This window comes from Pinus tabuliformis, chromosome 4_1 (assembly GCF_031772625.1).
Source record: "Pinus tabuliformis cultivar Carrire ecotype Pingquan chromosome 4_1, CPIR1, whole genome shotgun sequence".
In the NCBI taxonomy this organism is placed as follows: Eukaryota; Viridiplantae; Streptophyta; class Pinopsida; order Pinales; family Pinaceae; genus Pinus; species Pinus tabuliformis.
The window spans coordinates 413,756,047-413,777,058 of NC_142303.1; positions in this window are offsets into that span (position 1 = coordinate 413,756,047).

The following is a 21,012-nucleotide window of genomic DNA, read 5'->3' on the forward strand; positions in this document are numbered from 1 at the left end:
CCATGGATTTTTGAAATAGTATATGGATTGATTTATAAATCATTCTAATAAATACTTTGAATTATGAATTTCATTTAAATATTCGGAAATATTAATTTAAATAGATTATTTAAATCCAAATATTTTGTGACAAAACAAAGTATTTAAAAGATGATGGATAAGACATTGCACATGCTAGAAACAAGATAAACAAGGACAACAATGCATGTTTAGCACAACATTTCACAATAGAATGCATTAGAAAGAGGGAAAAGACAAACATCTGCAAGCAAGACAAACAACATTGCTCATTCAAAGGTCAAGTCACCACTAATGCCCAAAAACAATAGATTTCCAGCCGTTAGTAAGCCAATTCTAGTTTTGAATGCACAATACTTGTAGGAAATTTTCCAGTCATTAGTAAACCAATTCTAGATTTGAATGCACAATACTTGCAAGCAATTTTCCAGTCATTTAGTAAACCAATTCTAGATTTGAATGCATAATACTTGCAGGAAATTGAGAGTTTCTAGCACACAAATTAGAGATATTATCTTATCTTTAGTTTATTATGCAGGATTTCTCTAGAAATAGCCACAATCAACAACAATTCACTTTAAAGGCTGAACATAAGATCATAAATAGTATAGACTTCCTATTACATAGTTGTATTTTGGGAAATATGTACATGTTTTTGGTAGATATTGTTTGTAATAGTTTTTATTCATATTTTTCCGAAGACTATTAGAGAATATTTTGTAAATCAATTCTTTTTGGGGTTTGATATTATTTGAATAGAAGATCTCAGGATATTTTGTAAATTAATTTATAAATACTTCATCTTGAGAAGTATTACAGGTTGATTGTTGAATATAATTTCCTCTGCAAATTGTAATTTTCAAGTTGCTGGAAGCATCAATAATACAAGGACATTCTTCACAGGATTCATGTGGTGTACGAATTGGTGATTTTTTTCTTTTGTTCATGTGTTTAATCATTGTCTCTTTTCTCTGTCATTTCTAAAAAGCTTAATTACATAACAGAAACTGTGATGAATAGGATATGTTATATAGAACACCCTATTCTAGCTGTTAGTAATTTATATGTTTTATATTGAAGTTAATTTAAGGAATTCTTCATTGCTCCTTAGTTTCTACTGAATCGTACATTTCTTCTATTTCATAATCCATTTAAAATTATGAAATATCCAACTAGTGAAACCTAGCTTTCCCTATGAAACTTCTTCAAAGTTTGATGTAGATCCAATTAATCTTTAGACTCGATAGCCCAATGGAATTATAACAATTTAATCAACCAAGCAATCCAATAAAAAATAACTAGTACAGTCATAACTAGCCTAAAATTCACATCAAACATAGCTAAATTTTATAGAGAGATCCCTCTTTGAAGCTAAAAGGGCTAGGTCCTAGCTTCCAAAGAGGTCTTGATGTTGTCCTGTGTGTTTACTCCCTCAACCTCAAAAATACACAATGAAAATATAGTGCACACAATGTTGTGCTTTTTCTTTCCTAATGGTGGATCAATTGGCCCAATGAAATCCATGCCCCACTTGTTAAATGCCTTTGAGGCCACTTGAGGTTGTAGAGGCATTTCATAGCTGGGTGTGGGTTTCACCATCCTCCGGCACTAATCACATCTATTGGTATATCTTATTACATCTTGATGGAGAGTGAGCCAATAGTAGCCAACTTATAAATCTTTGGAAGTTGTTCTCTTTGAAGAAAAATGACCCCCATAAGGCTCATCATGGCAGGCTGAGAGGATGTCAAAGACCTCCTCTTCCCTGACATATCTCCTTAAAATATGATATGGTCCTAGTTTGAAAATATTTCCCCCAATCCAAGTGAAACGAGAACTTTTCATTACAATTCTTCTCTTCTCATTGGATGACAGATTTAGGGGAAATCTCCTAGCAACTATGTAGTTGTCTATGCCAACAGACCAAGGAGAGAGCACTGAAATAGAAAATAGGTGCTCATGTGGAAGTTGTTCATCGACCATCCATTCATCATGTGTAGGAAAAGTAAGTCTAGACAAAAATTTGCAACTGCATTTTCTTTTCCTGGCTTGTTAATGACAGTCAAATCAAACTGTTGTAATAATAACAACCATCTAATGATTCTAACATTCACATCAGGATTATTCATCAAATATTTAATAGTTGCATGATCAGTATGCACAAAATTTTGGTATCCATTGATGTAGTGCCTAAATTTGTTTAAGGAGTGTACAATAGCTAAGAGTTCTTTTTCAATGACAGTGTATTTCAATTCAGCCTTAGAATTTTCTTTACTAATGAAATAAATGGCATAGGATAACTTATCATATATCTTCCCCAAGTCTTCCCCCACAGATTTTTTTGATGCATCAATATGGATATGGAAAGGCAAAGCCTAATTGGGACCCCTAAGCATGGGTGCAGTGGTCAATTTCTCTTTCAATATCTCAAGGGCCTCTTGGTAGCTACTTGTCCAACATAATTCTGAGTCCTTGGCCAACAATCCAAACAATGGTGAAGCCACTTTACTAAAATCCTTGATAAAACTCCTATAATAGCTAGCTAAGCCCAAGAAAATCCTAACATCCCTCTGCTTTTAAGGTTTAGGGACCCTCTTGATGATGGTGATCTTGTTCGAGTTGAATTATATCCCTTCCTGAGATATTGAATGGCCAAGGAAAATCCCTACATTCATTAAGAATTCACATTTTTCAGGATTCAGTGAGAGGTTCATTTCAATGCATTTTCTCAGGAAATTACCCAGATTAGAGAGAGCTTCCAGGAAGTCACACCGATAGGGAGTGAAATCATGCATGTAGATCTCCACAAAGTCATGAACAAGCTCAACAAAGATGCTCAGAACTTCCCTTTGGAAAGTGGCAGAGGCATTTCATATAGTGAATTGGAGGACCCTATAAGCAAAGGTACCCCAAGGACATGTGAATGCAGTCCTGGATCTGATTTTGACCACAGGATCCATCCAAGAAAGAGAAGAACTTATTCCCAGTAAGACCGTCTAAAACTTGGTCAATGAAAGTCAAAGGGAAATGGTATTTCTTTGTGACCTTGTTCAGTTCTTTGTAATCCACACAAATCTTCCACTTCCCATTCTTCTTTGGGAATAAGGCTAGAGGGGACACCCACTCACTATCTAAGATGGGGTATATGAACCCTGCATCCATTAAATTTTGTAACTCTTCCTTTACTATGTCCTTGAGGGCTGGGTTCATTCTCCTATGAGGTTCGTGCACAGGGTTGCATCCCTCCTTGTTGAATATGTGATGAGTACAAACTGAGGGATGCACCCCATTCATTTCTTTATAGTTCCAAGAAAAATGCATCTAAGTGTTTGTGTGGTGGTTTAATGGTATGTTAATTCCCTTGTCATTTTAATATGTCAACTTGGGGGTTTCATAAACTTAGAAGCAAACCAAAATATATGGGACATTAGATGAAACTATTGTAGAAAGTTTGTTTAGGATGGAAAGAAAGAAAGGAAATGCATGTTACAAATCTAAACTATTTTGAAAAGAAAAGATTTAGGTCTATTTTATGAAAGCATAAATTTTTTTGATTAATGGAATTAGTTTACTTTAGAAGATAGAGAAGAGTCTCTTGTTCAAGAGTCTTGGTTGTCCTTCTGACATAAAAACTAGCTACTGAAAGGAAATCAATCTTCACATAACAAAACACACTTGCAGAAAGTAAATCACATCTGCATGAAAATAAATAAATTAAACTATGTTACAAATGTATGCGAATGGTGGTTGATGGGGATCTGTCCATTCCTCAATGAGCACACATGAACAACTATCCCTTAAGAATCAAGAAACATTTATAACTCATAATTTCAAGAAAATGATATTATTCATGCTGAATGAACAATCATAAATATGATGCTAGTGAATAACTGATAATTGTTTTCCTTCCTTTGAAGGATACTCTTATTTATACATGAATTAGGGATATCTACTCAATAAATGTAGATCCCTTAAATATCTACTAGATCCATACATGTATCAACTTATCCCTAAATACTAGATACAAATCCCATGACACATCAAGAACTCCATGATCTTTCTCCTTGGAATATGTTCCACCTCTTGAGTTGAAATTCGAATTTGTGCATTAGAGGCCACATAAGGGTTCCTTGGAAGCTTCCAAATGATATACATGTCATCAAACTCAAGAAATTTTTAGGTATAAGCAAATACATGTTATTTTTCTAACTTTTAATCATAAATTCACTCTAAATACATGAAATTAATAACTTTGGAAAATGTAAATGTCAACTCATGTAGTAATGATAATGTAGGGTTATGTAATGATAATGTGATGGACTGAGGTGACAAAATGAGGATAAAGGTGAAAATAGAGTGAAAGTGAATGTTAATTTGGCGGCCCAACATACCCCCAACTGAAGTTATTGCATGTCCTCATGCAATCTATTGCATTGATTTACTTAATCATGATTTAATCTTTTTGAATCATCTTGCCTGTATATGAAATTTGGATTATATCTATTTTTTTAACTTCACATAATTTTTTGACAACTTTTTTCTTTTTGCAAAGTGTTCTTTCTGAAAAACATTCGATTGCATCATATTATTTTGGTTGGTTCTTGTCTAACAACACTTTTGTTGTTTTTGTGTTGCATCAAAAGACTTTGAGAACATTTAATCGAGCATTCATTCTTTGATCATTATTTGCAAAACATGTAACGTTTGAATCATAATGCAATAGTAGTTGTTTGGAAAAGTATGTTGGTTAGGATGACATGTGCATAAAGGACATATATGACATATGAAAGGTGATAATGGAATATGAATGCAATATACATTGAGAAATGTGAATATGAGGTATGAACATGAATTCCCCCTCCCAACTAAAGGTATTTCCAATTTTTGCTTTATGAAATGAGAAAGGGAACATGGTAAAGCATTTTCCAAAAATTATAATTTCAATATTAAAGGAATTATATGATAAAAAGCTAGAAAATAACATACCTTTACATACCTAAGTGGACAAACTGTGTATATGTAAAAAAATGTATCTCCTGCTGCTGAATCATGGAATGAAGAATACAAGAATGTAATCTGCATCTTGGTTGCATACATGATGGATGAAGTCATGAATATGGATCTTTTATTACTACTACTGAATCTATTCCGAAGTAGAAAACATTGTTGAATCTGCTACTGAATCATATAGTCTTCATGTCATCCCATATCATGGCACAATTCTTTCCATGTGAATAAATGTGTCAATGTTGAACATGGAAAGAAGTCATTGGATTATTGGCCATTAATGAATGTACTTAACTAATGCGAGGTAAAATCACTGTTGAGGTATAAAAGGTGTCATTTTAACTCCTAATTATCTTCACATTAGTTATCAATCCGGGCAAGATTTTCTATTTCAAGAGTGTACACAGTTTGTGGTGGCTATTTACTCAAGAGTAATGTTTCTAAATTGCAGTATAGTGTTCTCAAATACAAGAATAAATGGATGCAGCTAGTGAACTCAAATTGCAATTAAAAGAAAGCTTAACTTGCTAATGAAACAAAATCAAACATTCATTCAAGTATCAGTCAAGAATACAGTAACAATAACTCATTTCTCTTTTAACTGATTGATATTCCAAAAGTATTTTCTAATCTGAATAGTAAGGATCTCGGTTTGAGAGCGTAGACTGCAATAGTCAATGCTCTTTACAGTGGAGAATCTCAAGATAGCACGTTGAACTAAATTACTATATTGAAAATAGAATGCTGAACTCAAAGGACTAAATATGAAATAATAATAAAGAAATACTGAAACAGGTAATTGAATATTAACTTGAACCAATACTTCTACGGCATGTAAAACAAAGTAATTACGTTAAGTCTGAGAATAAGAAATAGCAAAGCAATGTGATAAGTGGAAATCAAACCAAATCGTCACATGAAAAAAATTGTAAAAGAATGATACAGGAACAACAAGTGAATCCACCAGGGTCGAGCCCTTAGCCACCAGTGAACATCGCCAGATTACTTCAGTATGAGAGAAGGAACATCAACTGTATTATATATTAATCATTTGCAAAATAGTTACAACTAGTTCATACTCCGTTTCAACAAAGAGAGTCGATGATCAAAGTAAAAATACAAGAGTAATTTCTGAATAATCTCCAAATCCCCCTTCTCTCTACAATCGCTGCCTTTTATAATGGCTAAGCGGTAAGAAGGGTAAAATAGTAACAGTGGTCCCTTAGGATCAATAGATCTTGAGGGATTCGTGCAATCTTCCATCTTCAGTTAACTCTCTGTCTTTGCACTAATGTTGTGATCTTCTTTGTTCTTATCAATAACTACGCGCTCCATCCTTGGATTGCTGCCTATATGTTGTTTCCTAGCTAGGGAACAACAGCTGTTCCATTTTGTCCTTTTCCTGCATGAAGAGTGAGAATATTTAGCTAAATCATGATGATAGATGGTTTCCTTATTTTTACCATAATCCCTTGATATATTAACACTTTAGGATGTGGAAGGGATATAACTAAGGAAGAGGATAATAAAATAAATAATATATGCATACCTTTCCCATGACTCAACACACTCCCCTACTTACCCTTTTTCATGCCCTCATGAAAAGCATGTAGTTTATGTGCAAAGCAGTCAAAGAATAGGTTGGAGAAGGATTGTCATGAAGTGGCCTGAACCCATGATTCTTGGCCAAAGTTTAAAAAATGTGTCCTATCTGTCCTTCAAGTAATTCATATATAGCTTTATAGTCTTCTGCAGGATACGAGACAATAGGACTACGAAATCGACAACCTAGCCAATATGGCCCTTCCATCAAGATGAGGTTGCTATATTTAACAAAGTGATCTACGGCCAATTTAAAGTTTTTATAGTTGAATGGTTCTTTGTCTTGCACATTACGATTGGAAATTGTCCATCTAAATTTAGCTGCTGCCAAGGAGTTGTCTTTGATAGAGAGAAAATACTCTACTCCCTATTGGACAATTTCTTTGTGAATGGGCCCCAATACCTGGATTACTCCTTCCTTTTGCATCAAACTTTTGTGTTTGACCAACATTTGTAGTGGGTTTTTCGGTTCACCCCTGACCCAAAGGTCCAACCCATTTTCCTGCCTCTGGAAAGTATTATGGGCTTTGAACCACTTCAACTGGTTAACAACAAATGAAATGAAAGCTTGAAATTGTATATCCCCCACAAAAGGGCTGGGATTCTTCTCCATTTCTTCTTCCAATATAAAATTATGCAAATAAAACTCACAGAGTAATCACTGAGCTTTCAGTCCATGGTGTTTACAGCAGTTTATAAAATCTTCCACAATTTTCAATTCTATGGATTTCCTTGCCCTAACAGCCTTAATTTTTAACTGTAAATACCTTTCTAACAAAAATAAAGCATAGTTCTTGACAGGGGACTTGCATGCTAAAACATATGTGTATAGGGAATAGAGAGTATCCCTTTGATGCACGACTGCCTCCAGTCTGATCTTTATTTTCTCATTTCTTTCTTCTACCCTCCGACATTTTTTGAAGGCCTCACTTTTCAATGCATTGATATCCCACAATTGCCTCTGTAATTCCTGGTACCTTTGTTGGGGAACAGTCTCTTCCTCAAGCCTTTCCATGGTTAGCTGAGCTTGTGCCAGAATTTTTTGAAGATTTGTTATACCAGGATCACTTCTTATCAAAACATCTTTAGCTTGGATATCTGTCTGGGTGTCTGCATTGATGGAGGATATTGCCTCCGTTTGAATAGCTACATTACAAAAATGTACATTCTCTATTTGGGCAGCTGCTTCTGTAATGGTTGCACGTTGTTCCTTATCAATTTGAATGAATATGGGCTCAGTTTGAGTGCCATTAACCTTTGTATTAGGGAATTTAGTCTGAATGGCTGCATTCACCGTTTTCGAGGTTTTATTTTAAATTTTCCCCATTTTAATGTCCTTATCTTTTGTCTGAGTCTCTTCACTAAGTTCTGCAGCTTTTGCTGTTCCTTTCTCAACCTCTTAATTTCGCTTTTCTTCTTTCTGGGAGGAATAACTATTTCACTAACCATTTCTTCTCTTACCGAGCTCAGTTGCTCATTTAGGTTTTGCTCTTCAAGGGTTGTGTTTCTCCCCTGACTGTTTTCTATTTCCTCCGTTTGGCCCACATCTTCTGTGTTTAAATTGACCTGACTAGGTTCTTCTAGAGGGGTATCCCTAGTTTGGTCCACCTCTTCCTAAGTGGCTTCTACCCTTGTTTCTGCTTCACCAATTATTTCTTCTGATATACTCCTATTGTGGGCAGAGTTTTCTTCTGATTGTGTTGCTTCAACATTGAGGTTGAGCGGACTTTTGGGCTGTATATATTCACTCATATTGGTCAAAATCTGGGCCAATTCAACATCATGAAGTAAATCTTGTGGTGGACTTGTGCTGGGAGTTAAGGGAAGTTCTGTTTCATCCCTCTCCTCTTCACTAGTATGCTTTGTTTCCTCCTCAAGTTCTGACTCTAGGTTATCTCTTCCTTCTAGCTGTAAAGGTTGCTCGTTTTTAGGGCTAAATAATTCTAAGGGTTGGTTGCTACTACCCAGAAGGTTTTCAGCTGTTCCTTGACTTGTCTTGGCATATCATCTGTGTTTTTGTGGTCTATTTACTGTGTTGGAAGTCCTTTTCCTTTTTGGGGCAAGTAAGGCTAACCCCCCTTCTATAGTAAACACTAATTCTTCCCAACTGGTTTGCTGCTGGGCTAGGTTGTAGCTTACTATCAACCTAATTAAACATTGATGACTTACAATAGTCTCTATATACTGAATTTCTTTATGCTTTGAACAACATCATGCAACAAGAATTTCAAATATGCAGGCAAGTTTACAGAACATTTATGTTTTAAAACTGCTAATAATTTAAGGTGGCACGGTCTTACCACATCTTTTCTTCCATCTCATGTGATATAGCTCTGAACGATTCTAGCTAGCTATATCCATGGTTCTCCCATAGATGAGGGTTGAACTCCTTTGCCTTTGACAATCAGGTTCTGTCCCTCATCCCGAAAGGCGGCAATGGCGTCTTGTAGCCTCAATTTTTTATGCGTCCATATGGGTCCGACTGCTGGTAATCCAGACACCTCCGCTATTACTACATCTGTTACTATCATTCACCTTCCTCTTATTATAGAATGATCATCCTACAAATTCTGTAAAAATTCAATAGCCACGGTTTCATTAGGTTGCTGCAGTCATGTAAAATATGCGACCCATCCATCTCGTACTAGAATTTCTTGGGTGGCATTAGAAACAGCTAGTGTCTATGGCTTGCTACATACTGATCGTCCTCCCATTTTTTCTGAATTTTGCACACTGTTAGCTTTAACACAGGTAACACAGCAATACACAGAGCCAACAATGGAACAACAAGCTGTTAAATTCGGATAATACTTTTTTAACATAGATACTGTTAAAAACTTGCTATTATGGGATATCATGTAGCCTGGTACAACCAAATAAAAGACTGACATGTATGCAAAAGTTCTTTGGAAGTCACCCACGCCCCCTTGAAAAATGATAGGTCACCTTCGACCGGTTAAATGTAGGAACAACGTACTGACGACAATTGTACAGTGGTAAAAATGGCAAGCTGTACATATTTATGACAAGATCACAAAAATATTGAGTTGCTAAAATCGATGCATAGCATGAGAATTACGAATAAATATAGAGATGCCATGGAGTGATTTGAAAAGGGGAAAGGACATCTGACGTAGGTAAGATGCTATGTGGTCATTATTCCACTTAAACCATTATGATTGACTTTTTAAATGATATTTCATGCATAAAGGTTCAAAAGGAATTGGGAACATAATCTCTTTTGAAATAAAGATAAAGAAATAAGAAAAGGGTTATAATTACTATTGATGAAAAATATGACTCCAATACCATCAGCAGAGCTTTATTGCCCACATGTGTTTATAACCTTGATAGAGTTTCTTTTTCACCCTTTGGAACCATGGTCCTTTATGTATACTTAGGAAAGTGCCATGTGATGTCAGAATAGAGGCCATTGTGCTGGCTTGGTAACCAGATGGATCACAATGCCATTCACTGGGAAGGAGTGAAAGGTGGGTAGGCCGACTTGTGATGAGACCTGATGTTCCAAGGACTTTTTATTTTTCTGATGTGTCCATTGGATCATATCCCTGGTGTGGTGGCCATAGTGGAAATGCCACTTCACTGCTTCCTTATGATAATGGTAGACTGGCTCATGATGAGACCCCCTATCCTCCATCTGACAAATCATAGAATTGTTAGTAAACATATCTATATATATATATATATATATATATATATATATATATATATATATATATATATATATATATATATATACTCTCCTTTTTTTTTACATAGCACTTCTTATTTATATATAAAGGATGGCTCAACACTCCTTAAGAGTATGGATGGTGGAAGAAGTATAAACATATCAATAGAAGAAAATATGCTCTTATTCTTATTTAATGATAATAAGCAATGAGAATTATGAGAATTAGGGAAGAACCAGCATGGTACAAGTAATTAGTCAATTTGAGTTATAGTGAAAATAAGGACAACAAAGTGATATAGATAGTTGTGTCTTTCCCTTTTCTAATAAATACAAAAAAATCTCATTAAAGATGATAATTTCTCTTTGATTTGCTTATTGTAGTAACCTTTAGATTTTGTATTCTTGCATATATGTTTATATTCTTGCCTTCAAAGGATCATTCACTCGAAAAAATTCTCAAAAAGAGTGTTGTTCTTTAGGAGGAACAGAAAAAAAGCAAACGACACAAAAAACTACTATTCCTTAGGAGGAATAGCAAAAAGAGAAAAATTTCACACAAAACGACTGTTCCTTAAGAGGAACAGCGGGAAAATGGACACAAGCGAAAGTGCTGATCCTTCGTGGGAACAACATTAAAACAAACCAAAGCAAAACTGCTATTCCTTAGAAGGAACAACAACAAGAAAATCATGACGAAACTGTTGTTCCTTAGAAGGAATGGCAACTGTTCCTTAGGAGGAACAACAACTGTTCCTTAAATGGAACAACGTAAAGAACTCGAATATCAAACTACTGTTCCTTATATGGAATAGTTGTTGTTCCTTTAAAGGGAACAACAACTATTCCTTAAACGGAACAACAAAAACAAATGTAAACGGAACTGCTCTTCCCTAAATGGAATGGTTGTTGTTCCTTAGAGGGAACAATAGTTGTTCCTTTAATGGAACAATATAAAGAAACACACGTGAAACAACTATTCCTTAAATGGAATGGTTGTTGTTCCTTAAGAGGAACAACAACTGCTCCTTAAATGGAACAACACAAAGAAAACACACACGGAACTGTTGTTCCTTAAGAGGAACAACAAAAAGAAAACACACACAAATATGTTGTTCCTTAAATGGAACGGATGTTGTTCCTTAAGAGGGACAACAACTATTCCTTAAGAGGAACAACAAAAAGAAAACACATGCAAAACTGTTGTTCCTTAAATGGAACGACTGTTGTTCCTTGGGAGAGACAATAGTTGTTCCTTAAGAGGAACAACAAAAAGAAAACACATGCAAATCTGTTGTTCCTTAAATTGAATGGCTATTGTTCCTTAAGAGGGACAACAACTATTCCTTAAGAGGAATAGCAAAAATAAAGCACACGCAAAGCTGCTATTCCTTAAATGGAACAACTGTTGTTCCTTAAGAGGGATAACAATTTTTCCTTAAGAGGAACTACATGCAAATCGTATATACAGGGAACTGTTGTTCCATAAATGGAATGACAACTATTCCTTAGAAGGAATAGTAGCTGTTCCTTAAATGGAACAACACGAAAAATTAAATAAAAGGAAAACCGTTGTTCCTTAAATGGAACGGCCGTTGTTCCTTAAGGGGAACAACAGTTGTTCCTTAAATCGAACAACACAAAAATCTGTACAAAAAAAAATGTAGTTTATACAAGTGAAATAGAAAGAAAAGTCTATATACAAAATTCAAAAACAATGAGTTGTTTACTGGATTGGTGCTGAGGATGGGTTATCCTCTTCAGTGAGAATTTTCATGGTGTAATCTTCCCGTAACTATTGGCAAAAGGACTCCTTGGTAAGAAGTTTATGATAAAGTTTCACTTGATGACCATTTGCTTTAAAAGAATAGCCATATCCATCAATGGTTGCCAATGTAATGGTGCCATTATCATGCAATTTTGTATCTCATAAGGTCCTAACCATCTGATTTGGACTTTACCAGGGAAATCCTGGAACCTGGAATTGTATAGGAGTGCCCAATCTCCTTTGTGGAAGATCTTCTTTTTATTGAGGGCATCATGCCATTTCACTCTCTGCTATTGGATTAATGCAGTGTGTTGAAGATCTGATAGCTTGATTTCATCTAATTCATTGATTTGCTATAATCTATTGATCTAAGCATCATTTAAATTCAAACCCACCTCCTGGGCCATTCTTAATGTTTGAATCTCGAATTTGATTGGGAAGATAGGTTCTTTACCAAATACTAACTGATATGGTGAATATCCTGTGGTATTCCTCCATGTTGTGTGATATGCCCATAAGGCTTCTGGAAATTTGGAAGCCCAATCACATCTGTGTGGAAGCCCATATTAGTACTTTCTACATGGCCATTTGCTTGTGGGTGGTATGGAGTTGTAATTTTGTGGAGAATATGGTAATTTCTCAATGTTAAAGTAATCTTGTTACCTACGAATTGTGGTCCTCCATCTGTAATTATGTCTCTCGGCAGGCCATATTGCACAAATAATTGGAAAAGAAAATGTATCACTGAATCCTCAGTAGATCTTGGTAGCACCTCTACCTCAACCCATTTAGTAACATATTCTGTTGCAACTAGTATGTATGTTTTTTGATTGGATGATGGGTTAATAGGACCAATAAAATCTAGCGCCCACTACTCAAACGACTCAATTACTAATTGCGGGTTCAGAGACATCTCATCAGATTTTCTAGGGCGTCCCGCCCTCTAGTAGCTATCACAAGCTTGAACAAGCTTTTTAGCATCTTTAAAGATAGTGGGCCAGTTATAACCTGTTTGTAAGACTTTATGATCGGTTCTGCAGTCTGCAAAATGTTTGCCGCACGACCCATTGTGGCATGCTTTTAGAATGTCAAACACTTCATCTTCCCATACACATCTTCTAATGTGCATATTTGCCCCTGTGTGGAATAAGTAGCCCCTAATCCAAGAGAATCAGGTACTGTGCTGCACTATTTGTTTTCTTTCATTAGGCATTAGGTGCTTGGGTAATTTGCCTACTGCCAATAATTTGCAAATTCCGCATACCATGGTGTTCCGACAGTAACAACAAATAAATGTTCATCAGGAAATTGATCCTCAATTGCTACTGTGTTAGCTGCCTTTGGCATTCGTGAGAGAAAATCAGCTACAAGGTTTTCTTTTCCAGGTCGATCCTTAATTGTGATGTCAAATCCCTGTAAGAGAATCAACCATCTTGTCACTCTTCCATTTGTAACAGGTTTATTTGCTAAATACTTAATGGCAAAGTGATTTGTATGTAAAACTACAGGATATCCAGTTATATAATGTCTAAATTTATTACAGCATATATTACAGCTAAAAATTCTTTTTCAGTCATAGTATAGTTTAATTCAGCATGAGATAGATTTTTGCTTATATAATATATTGCATATGGCTTTTTATTTTCTTCCTGTCCAAGAACTGCTCCGATTGATGTGTCTGAAGCATCAGATGAAATCTGGAATGGCGAATCCCAGTTTGGGCCCCTTAGCACTGGGGCTGTTGATACAAGCTTTTTTAGATCCTCAAAAGCACTGTCACATTTATCTATCCAAATGAAATCAATAGATTCTCCTGTTAGTGCATATAAAGGTGCAACAATCTGAGAAAAATTCTTTATAAATCTTATATAATAACTAAAAAATCCCAAAAAACTACGTACCTCTATTTGTGTAGTAGGGGTAGGTATTAACAGAATTATCTGAATTCTAGCTGGATCTACCTGTATTCCAGCTGCTGAGATATAATGACCTAGGATGAGTCCCTTGATCATTATCATATGACACTTTTCATGGCTTAAACAAAGCTTGGTGCCAATGCATCTTTGCAGCACTTTTTCTAATGTTTGTAACACTGGCTCAAAGTCATCCCCATAAGGCGTGAAATCATCCATATACACTTCGAGCCCTTCATTTATCAAATCTGAAAAAATGCTGAGTACAACCCTCTGAAATGTGGCAGGTGCATTGCATAGCCCAAAGGGTAAGACCCTGTAAGCAAATGTTCCCCAAGGGAAGGTAAAGGTAGTTTTATCGTGATTTTCAGGGGCAATCTGAATCTGATTGTATCCACTGAAGCCATCTAGGAAAGAAAATAATTTCTTTCCTGCTAAAGTGTCCAAGACCTGATCAATGAATGGAAGGGGGAAGTGGTCTTTCTAGGTTTCTTTATTCAGTTCTCTATAGTCAACACATATCTGCCACTTTCCATTCTTTTTCGGCACCACTACTAATGGAGAGACCCACTTGCTGTCAGATATTGGGTAGATAAAGTTTACATCTAAAAGTTTTTGCAATTCAGCTTTCACAATATCCTTAAGATGAGGATTTAATCTCCGTTGGGGTTGGCGAACGGGTCTAGCATCCTTTTCTGTATAGATGTGGTGCGTACACAACTGGGGATCAATTCCTTTCATGTCTAGGTAATCCCATGCAAAGGCTTCTTTGTATTTTCTCAGGAGTTGAACCAGCTTTTGCTCTTGGTCAACAGTCAGGTTTTTGTTAATATTCAAAGTTTTTCCTGGCTCAATTTCTATTGTTTTGCTATTATAAACAGAGGTGGTTGGTATTGATTGATCGTTAGTATCTTTTAGGGGATCTTCTTCTACTTCACTATCGAATGCTGCTTCGATCATGTGACATTTTAAATGGGATCCGACTTCTGGTTGGTTAATGAAGCTATTAATGATGTCGTCTTCTGTTTGATCTTTAAATTTGAGAGCATCTTCTATGGTTAGTGGTGATCTAATGTTTTCAGTTAGGTATGATACAGGTTGTTTTCTGGTCTTGATTATTGTTAAACTTGGCTGAGCTGGAGGATATAAGGCTAAATTCTTTACATTGCTTCCTCTTGTTATAGTCATGCTGCCTGTTCGACAGCTAATGTAAGCATCCGCAATTGCTAGCCAAGGTCTACCTAGAATTAAGGGGTGTCCATCAAGTCAGTTTCTAGGGTTGATAATTAGAAAGTCTGCAGGGTATTCCCAAGAGTCTACAGACACCATTACATCATGCAATGTGCCTTCTGGTCTGACTACCGATCGGTTAGCCAACTCCAATAAGGTTGTGGTTGGGTCTAATGATGTAATGCCAAGCTTTTGACAAGTGGTGGTTGCAATAATATTGATTGCTACTCCTAAATCAACTAAGGCATTGGGGAAGGATCATCCATTTATTTGCACTGTGACTATAGGATTTCCTGGGTCCTCATATTTTATAGGTGTTTCTCTTCTTGATATTAAGTCAGATTAGGTACCAACTACATGGACAGTTGGATTCGTTGTTATTTTCCTCTTTGGATTTTTCATACATAATTCCTTGATGGTTTTTGCATAAATTGGGATATCTTGAATAGCTTGGAGGAGTGGTATTTTTATACAAAATTTTTTGAATTCTCCCAGAAGATCAAAATTAGGGTGTTCTATTGGGCAAGGTATGATTAGTCATTCTGGGAATGGTGGAGAAGAGGTGGTTGTGTGTTCATGAGTTTTCTATCTAACTAGATTCTCTTCTTGTGGTGTTTGTTCTATAGGTAACGGATTTTCAATTTGAGCATTTTTATCTCCCTCTGATTCTATTATATGCCCAGATCTTAATTGAAGGTCATTGCACTCCCTTAACTCGGTTTCTGGTTCTGGTCCTTCAATAATTTGCACCAATTAAACTGGTCTGTTGTTGGGGTTCGGGTTGGGTTGGGCTGGGAGTTGTGGTCTTAAGTTGGTCTCAGGGTTTTGTTACAATGTATAAGGTGTTGGCAGTGTGGGTTGAGGGAGAGGGATTGTTCTTGCTGGTTGATTTACGGGTCTTTGTTAGTTCGACTGCCAGTTTTGACTCTGCGAGGTGGAGGGTGGCCATTGTGTTGAATATGCATTATTTTGCCAAAATGGTGGACAATAAGGAAATTTTGGCCAATTGGTTTGATTTGTTTGATTTGGCCATGGTGACATGGAGAATGGTTGTTGTGACTAGCTGAAGAAAGGTGGCTGATTCTTCTACATTCCATTATACTGCTAAGCATTATACTGAGGAGGCTGAAAAGAAGAGGATGGATCAATGGGCATACCTGTTTGTCGCGATTGCCACTAGCAGTGCTGATTTAGTAGGTAAACCGGTTTTGTTTCTTCTTCTGCTTCTTTGTAGATTGATTTTAGTCCTGGGAGTCATGGGAAGCTTTCTGTGGCGTGATATTTTGTACACATGGCATAGATTTTGACCACATCCAGTGGTCGCTCTTTATGGCTATGCTTCTTTCTACATTTAGGACAGAATATCACCAAGTTTTTCTGCTTCTGCTTGCTTTTGTTTGGCTTCCATAACATCCAACTGCGTTGTCAGAGTACCCTAGAATATCAGTTTTGAAATCTTCTAGTAGATTGCTGATTTCTGCGCGGGTTATACCTCCACCAGAGTTTTTGTTATCCTTTGTGATCATGTCACATTCTGCTGGCTTCAGTCTTGTGCTGCCTCTTGAACACTTGATACATAAATCAATGATGTCAACAAAATTTTCCTTATATATGTCACCTTTACCCATAATGTTTAATGTTTCAATCCATTGTTCTTTCATCCCTTTAATTAGTGTAGTGTTCAACACATTATCAGGCAAGGGCAAAGATGCATAAGGATATCTCTGCAGGTTGTATTGAAAGCGTTCTACATATTCCTCCAGTGTTTCACTAGGTATTGCTGTCATTTGAAATATCTCATCCTTCAATTCCCTGGATCTATAATAGTCCCGATATTTCTTTAGAAAAGCAGTTTTCATCTGATCTTAGTCGTTTATAATGCCCCCACCTAACCCCATAAACCATCATAAAGCTGCTCCTTTTAATGTTGAGGGGAATAAATTTAGTTTTTGGGGGTTAGTGGTATAGTCATACCCCCGGCACAATACGTCAAACTCAAACAGAAATGCATCTAGATCCTCTGATGTTAGCCCATGGAACATAGGAATATTCTAGAGGGGAATGGATTTCATAGGTGCATTAACTACTGTGTCCACGATGGGTACTGCAGTGTGGAGGTTTGAGGTGTTTGCTAGTTCTGGGTCATTTGGTCAAATATGTGCCAATACCCTTCTAGGATTTTTATAGAGTTATTCCTAGGATGAATGGAAGGGATAGGAATGAGCTTAACAACATTTCCCTGGTCTAGGATAATGAGTGTTCCTTGCTGAGCTACTACCTGGGGGGATCTTGGCTCCTTAGTTTCTCCTCCTTCTTTTTGGATAAACTTAATAGCACTCCCCTTATCTGGGTTGCTGAGTGTTTGAATTATTTCGAGAGGGGATCTTGGTTCCTCTGTTTCCCCTGTTTCTCCTCCTCCTTCAAGGAAATTACTAGAATTCCCTTCTTGTAACGAAATTGGGCGAGAATTTTCAATCTCTTGAAAATTTTGCTCAGTCTCTTCTATTTTTCTATGCACTTTAGCAAAGGCTACAAATGGTGAATTTGTGGCCTGAAGGGAGCCAGTAGGTTGTCTAGAAGCAACTTTCCTAAGGCCTATTGATGGCTGAGATTTGGCTTTCTTAATGATGTCGTCTATGAAGGTTGATCAAGCAAGGGTCACCAATCCCTTAGCTTTGTCAGGTTTGGGTAGTGGATTTGGATTGTTTTCAGGTTTTTTCTTCTTAGTCATACACACAACTCAAATATTTACTTCTACCCTAAGTTCTTAACAATTCTAGTGGAAAGAGGGCGGGGCAGTAGGGATTTTACATGCTCCATACACATGTTCTTACCTTCCATTTTTAATACCCAATTCTCTCCTAACAGGCACTCATCAAATGCACACTACTCCTTAGAAATGGCTACACTCTCCCCGGCAACAGCGCCAAAATGTTGAGGTATAAAAGGTGTCTTTTTAACTCCTAATTATCTTCACATTAGTTATCAATCTAGGCAAAATTTTCTATTTCAAGAGTGTTCACAGTTTGTGGCGGCTATTTACTCAAGAGTAATGTTTCTAAATTACAGTACAATGTTCTCAAATACAAGCATAAATGGATATAGCTAGTGAACTCAAATTGCAATTAAAAGAAAATTTAACTTGCTAATGAAACCAAATCAAACATTCATTCAAGTATCAGTCAAGAATACAGTAACAATAACTCATTTCTCTTTTAACTGATTGATATTCCAAAAGTATTTTCTAATTTAAACAACAGGGGTCTTGGTCTGAGAGCATAAACAACAATAGTCAATGCTCTTTACAGTGGAGAATCTCAAGATAGCACGCTGAACTAAATTACTAGATTGGAAATAGAATGCTGAACTCAAAGGACTATATATGAAATAATAATAAAGAAATACTAAAACAGGTAATTGAATAACAACTTGAACCAACACTTCTGCGGCATGTAAAACAAAGTAATTACGTTAAGTCTAAGAATATGAAATAGCAAAGCGATGCGATAAGTGGAAATCAAACCAAACCATCACACGACATAAATTGTAAAAGAATGATACAGGAATAGCAAGTGAATCCACCACGGTCGGGCCCTTAGCCGCTAGTGAACACCGCCGGATTACTTCAGTATGAGAGAAGGAACAACAACTATATTATATATTGATCATTTTCAAAATAGTTACGACCAATTTGTACTTTGTTTCAACAACGAGAGTCGATGATCAAAATAAAAATACAAGAGTAATTTTTGAATAATCTCCAAATCCCCCTTCTCTTTACAATCACTGCCTTTTATAACAGCCAAGCAGTAAGAAGGGTAAAATAGTAACAGCGATCCCTAAGGATCAAGAGATCCTGAGGGATTCGCGCAATCTTCCATATTTAGTTAACTCTCTGTCTTTACGTTGATGTTGTGATCTTCTTTGTTCTTATCCATAACTGCATGCTCCATCCTTGGCTTGCTGCCTATACATTGTTTCCTGGCTAGGGAATAACAGTTTTTCCATTTTGTCCTTTTCCTACATGAAGAGTGATAATATTTAGCTAAATCGTGATGATAGATGATTTCCTTATTTTTACCATAATACCTTGATATATTAACACTTTAAGGTGTAGAAGGGATATAACTAAGGAAAAGAATAATAAAATAAATAATATATGCATACCTTTCCCATGACTCAACAATCACCATTATTATCAATGAGTGCCAAGGTACCTAAGTACATCTTGCAAAGTGCGAATAAATGAGATGACGTTGAGCCACTTGCAAGATCCAATAAACAAGGGACATTAATGTATTCCCATTGTTCGTTGGCAAGAAGACTTGCCATTAAGACATGTAAGCCTCAAGGTACTAATAATGACTCTAATCTTTATCCCACATAAGGTGCTGAGGTCGATGGGTCAGGACTTGTTGAAAGGTGGTCCTTAATGAATCCCACATCAGTCAACATGAGTTTGTACAAAATGATTGGTAGGACTATAGATAAAATATGTCACATTCAAACAGTTTTTATGGCAAGGAAAATAAGGTAATGTAGAAAGATGGATGGTTTATTCGTGAGGCTATGTATGCGACTAAGAAAAGAAGCTATGTATGAAGTCATGATGGATAAGGCAATGAATCAATGGACTCCAAAACGGATGACTGATGAGGCTTTGAAGGAGAAGTGTGGGTAAATATATCATGACACAAAAGGTTTCTGTGTAGCGACAAATATCATGATATATTTAATGAAGAATTAGCTTCTCCAAGCTTCAATGATGCATGTTTTATTGTGATTTCTAGAGATCACATCTGCATGGACTTGAATTGTCTGTGCACCTATAAAAGCTCAGTACAAATCCTGCATAAAAATGTGAGAGCTTCTGAAAGACATAAAAAAAATGCGAAAATGAGTATGAATGCTTAGCAACCATAATAAAATGAAATGATTTTTTTTTTTACCCGTTGCCTTTGCGCACAAGTTCCTTTGAAGTAGCCCCAAGAAAGAAAATTAACATAAATTGTTTTCAAGAGTTACGAAATTTCCATTTTTAAATTTTTGAATTTTTTAATTGTTTTGTTGCTTTTCTTTATTTGTTTTTTTTTTAATTGTTTTGATTTTATTTTTTTTATTTCTTAATTGTTTTGATTTTTGATTTATTTATTTTTAATTGTTTTGATTTTATTTTTTTATTTTTTAATTGTTTTGATTTTATTTTTTATTTGTTTTCAATTGTTTTGATTTTATTTTTTTTAATATTAAAAAACAGTAAAATTTATTTTGTATCCACAAAAAAAAATCGATTTTCTTTTTCCCACTGATCCACACAAAATACACTCTTAATTTTTTTAAAATTAAACTTGTAATCTTTCTCAAGTCCTTGCAATAACATAAACTCAAAAATCACCTTGATCTTGGATTGTGATTGCTGACTAGGTGAAAATGATGTTGGGCGAAAACGAGCCAATGTGACACGCAAGACCCCAATAAACTATGTATCAATCTGCCTGGTAAGGTTGCAAATTTCATGTGGGGTGGAGTCTGTAGAGCCAATGTGACACGCAAGACCCCAATAAACTATGTATCAATCTGCCTGGTAAGGTTGCAAATTTCATGTGGGGTGGAGTCTGTAGAGCCAAGCCTAGGGAATAATTGAAATTGAAGAAATCGAAGGCAGGTACCTGAACTCTCTAAGGATGCCGAGTATTCCTGGCAGTGATGATGGCGATGACTAATTAACAAATAACAAAAAAAAAACAAAAGGGAGTGGGTTTTTGTGGCTAATTCTCAATTCT